Genomic DNA, 8858 nt, shown 5'->3' with positions numbered 1-8858 from the left:
AGAAAAAAAATACAATTTTAATTCATCATTTATTAATTTGTTTCAGTTGTCCAATGTGCAGGTGGGGCAGGGAAAACCTCCGCTGACCAATGAGTGAGATTTAAAAGGTTCTCACTCACTGAGAGCATTTCCGTATCTAGTTTTAAACAATGAATGACTGTACGATAACATTAGCGTTGCTCAACTGATACAATTTACAACTCTTTTAATGACTACAATACAAGTCAAAAGTTTGGACACATTTAATTGAATGTACTATGTTTTTCATTAGCTTAAAGCCAATTTGATCTAAAGACTTATGATTATATACTTGAAATTTGCTTTTTAGACAAATATAAATAGTGAATTAGTTGATGCCTATGTATGAATTTCTTTCCAAAGCCTTTGCCTTTCCATCTAGACAAAGGGCGACTACTTTAAAGAATCTAAAATATAAGATAGTTTTATTTGTTTAACACTGTTTGGTCACGGAATAATTCCATTTGTGTAATTTGATGTCTTTACTATTATTCTAAAATGTGAAAAATAGTAAAAATAAAGAAAAATGCATGTGTCCAAACTTTTGAGTGGTAGTGTAGTCGTCCACGCAAAATGTTGCTCTCAATTTAGATTTACAAATATATATATGTATATGTATATATATATATATATATATATATATATATATATATATATATATATGTATAGTTGAAAATAAATGAATCACCCATGAGTCACATGGCACTCAGACCTGCTGCCATATGCATCCAGACTGGCAGGATGAACTCACTCTACCCAGTCCACAGAGGGGGGATATTATAGCCTACCCTGTTACTCAGTCACGTACAGTACCTGGCAATCTGGACTTTTGCCCAGAAACCGAGGATTGTAGGGCACGTCTCATTCAGAGGCTGAAGGCTGAAAATGAGGGATTAAGAAGCTAAGAATAGTAGGCACTAGCATATTGCACATGACACACCGGCTGTAGAGGAGAAATCTACTGCAGGAGTGCGCTGAGCGTTTGGCTCGTTTTAAGGAGAAGGCGTATGCAAGACCGATTATTTGTAGTGTGCTGAAGCAAAAAGGAAAGGTGCTTCAATTATGTAATGATCAAATGAGGGGAAAAGTGTAGCAGGCTGACAGGAAAGTAGAGAACATTCATGAACGGCAGATTATGTAAGAGAGAGGAGAATGGTTAAATCATTTTTAATCTCAATATTAAGAATGAACTCCTAATATTGTATAATCTCAGTGTAGGCTATTTATATGATATTTCTATGATCGTCGTAGAGCTCTTTTACACAGGCATCAGATGTTTTCATTTAAAACCACGTTTCCTGTGAGTCAAACAACACAAATGCATTCGCATCAGCTCACAGAGATTTAAAAAAAGAAAAAGTTAAAATATAACTCGGATGAATTTACTAAAACGAAAGCACAGGGTGGCATCAAACTACTTTTTGATACTGCAAACCATTCCTCCTATACAACATAACACATGGAACATAATCAGTGTGAAAATACTGTATATAGGTCGTAAGTGCTAATCTCTCCGTCTGCTTCTTCTCCACATTAGAGCAGCCCAGACATTAGAGTTGACCGATTTATGGATTAATAATAACCAGAGTATTATACGCAACCTTCACACTTACATGTGTCAAAAGGTTAAATACACACACACACAAACATATTCTTCATATCCTCTCTCTCTCTCTCTCTCTCTCTCTCTCTCTCTCTCTCTCTCTGTGTGTGTCTCTCTCTCTCTCACATATAGCCTATATATAATTGAAATACGTCCAAAAGAAGCACTTTTCCTGATAATGAAACACTTGGTGGTTTTGCATTACTATTCGGTGAGCGGTCCCAAACTAAAAAAAATGAACAATTTTGCATAATTGCATAATGCGTAATTCCTCTCATTAAGGATTATGCTTTCTGATGAAACCAGCGGTTACATAAAGCCACATTTAGAGCCCAAGGGAAAATAATACACTCATCCACGCTAGCCCACACAGGAAAGAGTTGTGGCTGAGGTGACTGAATTACGTACGCCCCCTGCTGTGGTGTGTGTGTGTGTGTCTGAGACTAAGAGTTTAAATAATATCTGAGTGAGGCCAGCATGAGGCAGTAAGGGCATGGCACCATGCTAGTGTAGATGAAGCCCACATTTCCTCTTAGTAGTGCATTTTCCACATGTTATGTAAGCTCTTTGTTCCCACAGTTTTTATTATTTTTTCTACTACTCTTGTGTCTGGACAATTTGGGGGCGGTGCTCTATTCTTCCTAAGAGTCTTGTAAAAAACAAAAAACAAAAAAAAAACTCCTACCGCTAGTCTGGTCCTGGTAATACTGTCATAATTCCGATAATGCATTTATGAAATTCCATCTTATCAAATGAGTTCAAATCATCTGTTATTTATAGGCTTGTATCTGGAGCTCAGTCGGCCAAGTAATAAGGCTTACATTCAATCCCAATAAAACAAGGAGCTTTCTAGGATTTGATTGACTGCTAAGTTTAAATGGTGCTTTTAAAATGGCCCTGTTAAGGCAATACTGCTGTGAAAATAACTGCTTTGAGGGATTCATATGATTCAAAAGCCATTAAAACAGCTCTGATCTGTCTGAACTCAAATTGCTGTATTAAATCAGATACAAGACTATATGGAAAGCCTATAAGCAAAGTGCTCATTTATTGCTTTGATAAAGTTTCAATCAGTAAAAATGTCTGGGGAAAAAAATAAAAAAATAAGTGCCAAAAGTGCAAAGGCTGAAGCCACACATCATATCACCCTTCACTCTTGCTGCACCTTACATTAGGGTCGATGGCAGCCTAAAGGTGGAGGACTGACTGGTTGAACTGTCCGGCTCCCAGGTGTGACTGTGTGGAACTGTGTGAATGTGAAGCAGAGCGTTGGTGAAAAACAGCATGGCTTCCCTGCAGAAGGATAAAGACTAAAAGCAAAGACTGAATCTGCTGCTCCACCAATGGTGGGCTTGTTGTCATGTGTGCGGTCTGCTTCAGCTAGTGGAGTAATGGTGGTCCATCTATTGGATTAGAGGAGGGATTTCACTGTGGTATTAATCTGAGAAGACAGCAGGCGACCCAGGCTGGGCTCACAGAGAGCTGTTGTCTCTCTCCGTCTCTGGCTGTCACTCAGCACACTGTTAGACTCTATTAGACGCACTGACTCGCAGGAGACATGAACCTTTTCTGCTTCTCGCTGGTAAGAGACCAACTTTCATGCTTTCTGCTTCTTCTTAATTGTAATTTTGTTTTGTTGTTTTTTGACTGTGTGTAACTGTGGGAGAAACTAAAGAGAAAGTCACAGATTGATAGAGATGAGAGGTTGTCCCTACAAAAGGCTTAGCAATTCAAAGTAATATATATTAAGTATATGAACTATAACACGCTCTGTAAACCATTAAGTGCTGGACAATGGCCTTTTGCACAATCCGCATCTCAACTGTCTCAAAGCTTAAAAATCCTTCTCTAAGTCGTCTACTTTTCTTTATCCCCTCCTTTGTGATTGGTATAGATTTAATAAGGGAAATCAATAAGGGATAATAGCTTTTACCTGGATTCACCTGATCAGTGTACTTCATGATAAGAGCATTTAGTACTATTGTGTACTAAACGTTGCAGTTCATGTATTTAGTTGATGGTTCAAGCATGTAGAAGTGATGCTACAGGCATGAGGAGACCAGAGTTAAGAGATGTGTATAGTGGACAGCAAATACAAATGCACGCATACACACACACTCAGCACACACATATGGTCCTTCAGATGTTGCTACAGCTGTCATGCTTACACGTGTGTATGTGTGCACAAGGACATGTGCACACACTGAGACACACAGAAACTTCTCTTTGGCAGATGTCGGAGATGTTGACCAACAATCAGGATTATTAACTGAAGTCCTCCTGCAGCGACAGAAGGCTGGACGGACAGTGATTACACTTTCTGATTGCCCTCTCAGTTGCTGCTACTCCGCATCACGTGTACAGTGAGCTACTGACTGCTTAGACAAATAGATCACAAACCCATTCATGATATATTTACAATACATTTCAAATACACCTAGTTTAGGTTAGTTTAGGTACCTGCTCAATACAAACTTGAAGTGAGATAAAAAACACACAAACATCTCACAAAAAAACTGGATGATGAACAAAGACATAACTGCACTGGATAACAGCAACTAAATGATAACTAAACAAGTAGGAAAATGGTATTGCAACAATTAAAAGCATGGACAATGAAGGGAAATTAAATAAGTTCATAAAATATCCCTGATGCAGATAACAAAATCACAGGGGAAGTTGTGGTAGTGAGTGGATGGGTGTGTGTGTGTGTGTGCATGTGTGCGTGTGTGTAGTGGACCTTTATATCTCTGTTAGATCACTCAAGAGATGAACAGAAAGGTATATGTTTTAATCATTTGGACGCATCATGAGTGTTGCAACCTGAGAAAGAATGGCGATATCTGAGATCTGATGATAATTGCCAGGCAAAACTGCTACAACTGTGGTTTAAACTCCCTCACCTCTGTTGATGTCTCTAGCTCCTATACATTGATAAGACGTCATCTACGAGGCAAGATGAGATGGATGAAGAGAGAAATTGGTTATGTGTAATACTTTCCTAGAAGGAATCTGCACAAACTGCATGAGATTTTAATCCAGACTGATATCTGTTCTGAGGAATTTCAATCCCTCCCTACATCTATGGTTGACAAGCAAATGTAAAAGAGATTTTGAGCAGCATTAGTGGCATATCCCTATTGTCATGTCTAAACCTCCTAACTCCAAATTCAAGGATTTTCATCTATTCATTTGAAAGGAAGGTTTATGTGGATCTTTATGTGCTGAATGCATTTCATGAGCTTGGGCCCCTTGAAACACATTGGAAAAACTCATTATTTAAATTGTGGTCTTTCCAAACATGAAGTCATTTTTCTTACTTCCTGAAAAGTGGTCTTTTTGGAGGTGAGAGATTTTACCCAACAGTGACTATATGGAAGTTCCTGATATAAAATAAGGTCAGCTTGATTTGCACACAGAGACTTCAGCATTACACAATCATAAATCATTGTAAAACACAGGCGTCTCTAACTGTGCAGCCTCTATAGCAGGATCCAGAAATCCTTTGGGAGCACAGACACTTTCAAATCCTGTACCTTATTCAAATGAATAAATGAAATCCATTGATAAACCATACAATACTGTCATCCTGACAGTCCTCTAACAGCTGTGTGTGTGTGTGCATGTGACATCAGGAGGGGTCTATGGACAGTCTGTATGAGGCGGTGCAGAGCTCGGGTGACGGCCCGGTGTACCCCGTCCCCAGCCGCTCCTCCAGCCGCTCCTGCAGCCGCTCCTGCAGCCCGGCGGTCCTGCTGGATGACAGCGCCAAGTGGCGAGGCTCTGGAAGGTCTATTTCTATGGTGAGGGGAACACATATGTACAAAACAGATGCAGGCGCATGCAAAAATTCACATATCAAATCTACATACTGTATGTATTATGCACATTCTAATGCATACACAGGCTGTACACACACATGAAAACATGCAGGCACACATGTATGTCGTCAGGAGTGTGAATGGTATAGCCATCTGACAACCAGATTGTGTGGGGTCGTTTCTCAGTGGAATTGGGACTTGTGGGCTCCCACTGACCAGCTTGTACCCATAAAACAAAGCTGATTATGAAATCATGAGGAGGAACTGAGCCAGTTGACAGCTGCTATTAAAGCCAGACTATTCAGAGCACCAGACGTTATCAAAACATGAATTTCTCAGTTTATATTCAAACATGTTTATGTAAGTTGAATGCCAGTGGTGCCATGCCACTGAATCTCTATGTGAGTCTGCCAACATACCATTCAGTATATCGAGGGCTTGGAGCGATTTTGGTCGAATATGAGTATTATATATCAATTGAAAGGTCTCAGTGAGATCTTTTCAGTGCCAAAAGGACACAACTGAAATCATGACCCATAAGTTTTAATTAAACAAAAACTGAAAGCCGTAACAGTAAAAGTAGGGTTTTGTTTGCTGCCAAAAGGGCGTAACTGCACTTACGCCCTTTTGACACCAAGCAAAACCCCACTTTTGACACTGAACAAGCATTGTGGGTAGAGGATTCTAACAGCACTTAGGTCAACTCAAAAAGTATGCTGTTTTACAATTGTTTACTTACATACGCCCATATTCTGCATGGCTGTATTGGGACAATGTTTGTGCCAAAAAGGCGTATTTCACTATTTTGCCATTTTTTAAAAAGTTAACAAATATAATTCAACTTAAACTGTAGCAATATTGTTTTTATAGTGATGCTCAATCTGATAACACAAAAAGTTAAAATATTGTGCTTAGTATGTGGTAACGGCAGCTGATCCAAGTAAGATCCAACTCCTGTAAAATCTACTATAACACACTTACGCCCCTTTGGCTCCAAGCCCTCGATATAAGGTTTACCAGTGTGTTGTAATCAAATCCATTCTGACGTGGCAGAAAATTCCTTCTTTTAGTTAAACAGAAGTTAGCAAAATGAAACTAAACTGAGTCATCTAATTGAAAATGCCTGCTTTGCCTTCAGGAGATGTCTCAGATGCAAGGGGCCAACTCCAAACAGAAGAAGAGACGGTGAGTTCAAGCACCACGGATACAGAAGGAGAGGTTCGGCTAAGCAGGAAAAACACACTGACACTGTACCAACTGGTCCTCTTTAGATTCCCCCCAAACCATCTTTTAGCTCACTGGTAAACCAAGTCTGCAGATCTAGTTTGTAATTAATGTAATGCTGTCAGGCATTGAGACTAGTAGCATCACTAGCAAGTTAGCTACACCTGGCATGTGCATCTATGATCTTCTTTCTCTGCTTCTTTCATTGTTGAGTGTGCGTGCAACCTAAAGAAAAAAAGGCTTCTGTGTCAATCTGTGCAAGTGAAAGGGCTTTCCCACAGAGCAATAATATGGCTTGAAAGGCACCCTATTTATTTTCACTGAGGGTTAATACTATAAATCCTTCCTGCAGCGGGCCAGACAGGCTCTTCACCATCGCTTCTCTCCTTACATGGACTCCACTTAAGTCACAGCGCATCTGTCTATTCAATACAATGCTGTCCTTTAAGAAGGGGGATTGAGAGCTCATCACAAACAATTGAAAATATAGATTTTGGTAGCAATGTAATTCCGTTTGGTTGATATTGAATGTTTTTTGGGAAGCAGGGCACGCTGTGGGACCATCGGGCCAGCAGAAGGCAGCTTATGGCTTTGGGCTAGTTGGAGTAAGCGGATTCAAGCCCCACCTACTTACAGTCCCCAGTCGAGTCAACACCTTTACTCTGGCTTTACACTGAAAGCTTTAGGCCGCGGCCACACTGATCTGTTGTGTCTGTCCGTCTCCGTTCATTTCAATTCATTTTCAATAAGAGCTGTCCGTTGATGACACGTCTGTCTCCGTCAGATTTCCGTCCGTTTTGACGGACAGAAAGTTCAACCCAGTTGAACTTGTTCTTGACGGACGGATTCGTCACTGCAAATCAGAGGCGTTTTGTTGACGTTCCAAAACAGCCCAACGGACAGAAATCTATCCGTTAGTAATTCTGTCCATTTTCTGAGTGTGGCCGCTGCCTTAAAAGCAACATTCTCTGGTCACAGTGTGGTCTTCCCATCAATGAACAGAGAGACTACACATGCTTAAAAAGAATGCACTAAGTATGTCTCCGTAATAGGCATTAATGTCTGTATAACCTTATGTCCAGTTGTTTGTATGCCCTACTCAAACTCCTCGTAGCCCCATTTTTGTTATGTTAACTGACTTTGCATTGTGTTTCGCAGGGGAACTTAACTTTACTAACGGCTAGATCACACATCCACTCATAGTTTATAGATACCATGACTGAATGCTAAATAAAGACCTAATATAATATCTTTCTGTTATTTCTACTTTCAGAACACATATATCCAAATCTGCATCGGATAATGAAGCCTTGGGTGAGTAAAAACAAGAGTCAAGAGTCAAGAGTATAGTAGTGCCTGAAAAGGCCTGAAATGGTCAAGAGATCATGATTCATATATGACCATGCTTTCACCATAGTACTTAGTAATACCATAGTAATTTACCTTTTTGGAAGCTGCTTAAAAAAAGACAATTGGAAAGCTTCACTTAAATTGAGATTTAAAGCTATCACAAACTACTAGGCTGCCTGTGTTTGTGACTTGGATGACGGTTCCACTGAATTTTCATTTGCCGTCGTGCCCTCCCTTTCCCCCCAACTTTTCAAATAAAACCTTCAATGTTTCTCATTTCTCTCCCTTCGCAGCAGATAACCCCAGCTGTAATACTGCAGTTTGGCAGCCTGCCAAGAGCCGAGAAGATTTGGCCCACATCACCAACAATCTGAATGAAGGTAAATATAAAATAAATAGGTTAAGCTGATCTATGTGCGTAAGTTCATTTGGATTCTCTATGAGACCTGAAGACATAGGCAGGATTGTGGCCTTGTATGATCATACATGCGGTTGAGTAAACAATGAACTGGTACAATAGGACTTCATCCAACTGCGAGGATTTGCACTAAAGTGGAAGTAAAAATGCATTGTTTACTTTGATTCTAAAGGCGGTGATACACAGGATTAACATAATGTGTGACTGTGGTGGGCTACAGTGCTCAGGAGTCACCTCAGGATTGTTGCTCTTAATCACATACAGGAGGAACAGCACAAAGAAAGATATGGAGATAAACCACTCTAAACTCTTGATGGGATGTTGCTTTTGCTTTTTTTTGGTTTATCAATGCATCACCACCCTGCTGAAATATAGTCATGTTTTATGTCATTCTTCTAGAGATGGGGAAGACTAAGCCCAGAGC

This window comes from Centroberyx affinis, unplaced genomic scaffold, assembly GCF_046629955.1.
Source record: "Centroberyx affinis isolate AG114_WGS23_722 - 3 ecotype Tasmania unplaced genomic scaffold, CSIRO-AGI_Caff_v1 ptg000397l_1, whole genome shotgun sequence".
Classification (NCBI taxonomy): Eukaryota; Metazoa; Chordata; class Actinopteri; order Beryciformes; family Berycidae; genus Centroberyx; species Centroberyx affinis.
This window is presented reverse-complemented; position numbering follows the sequence as displayed.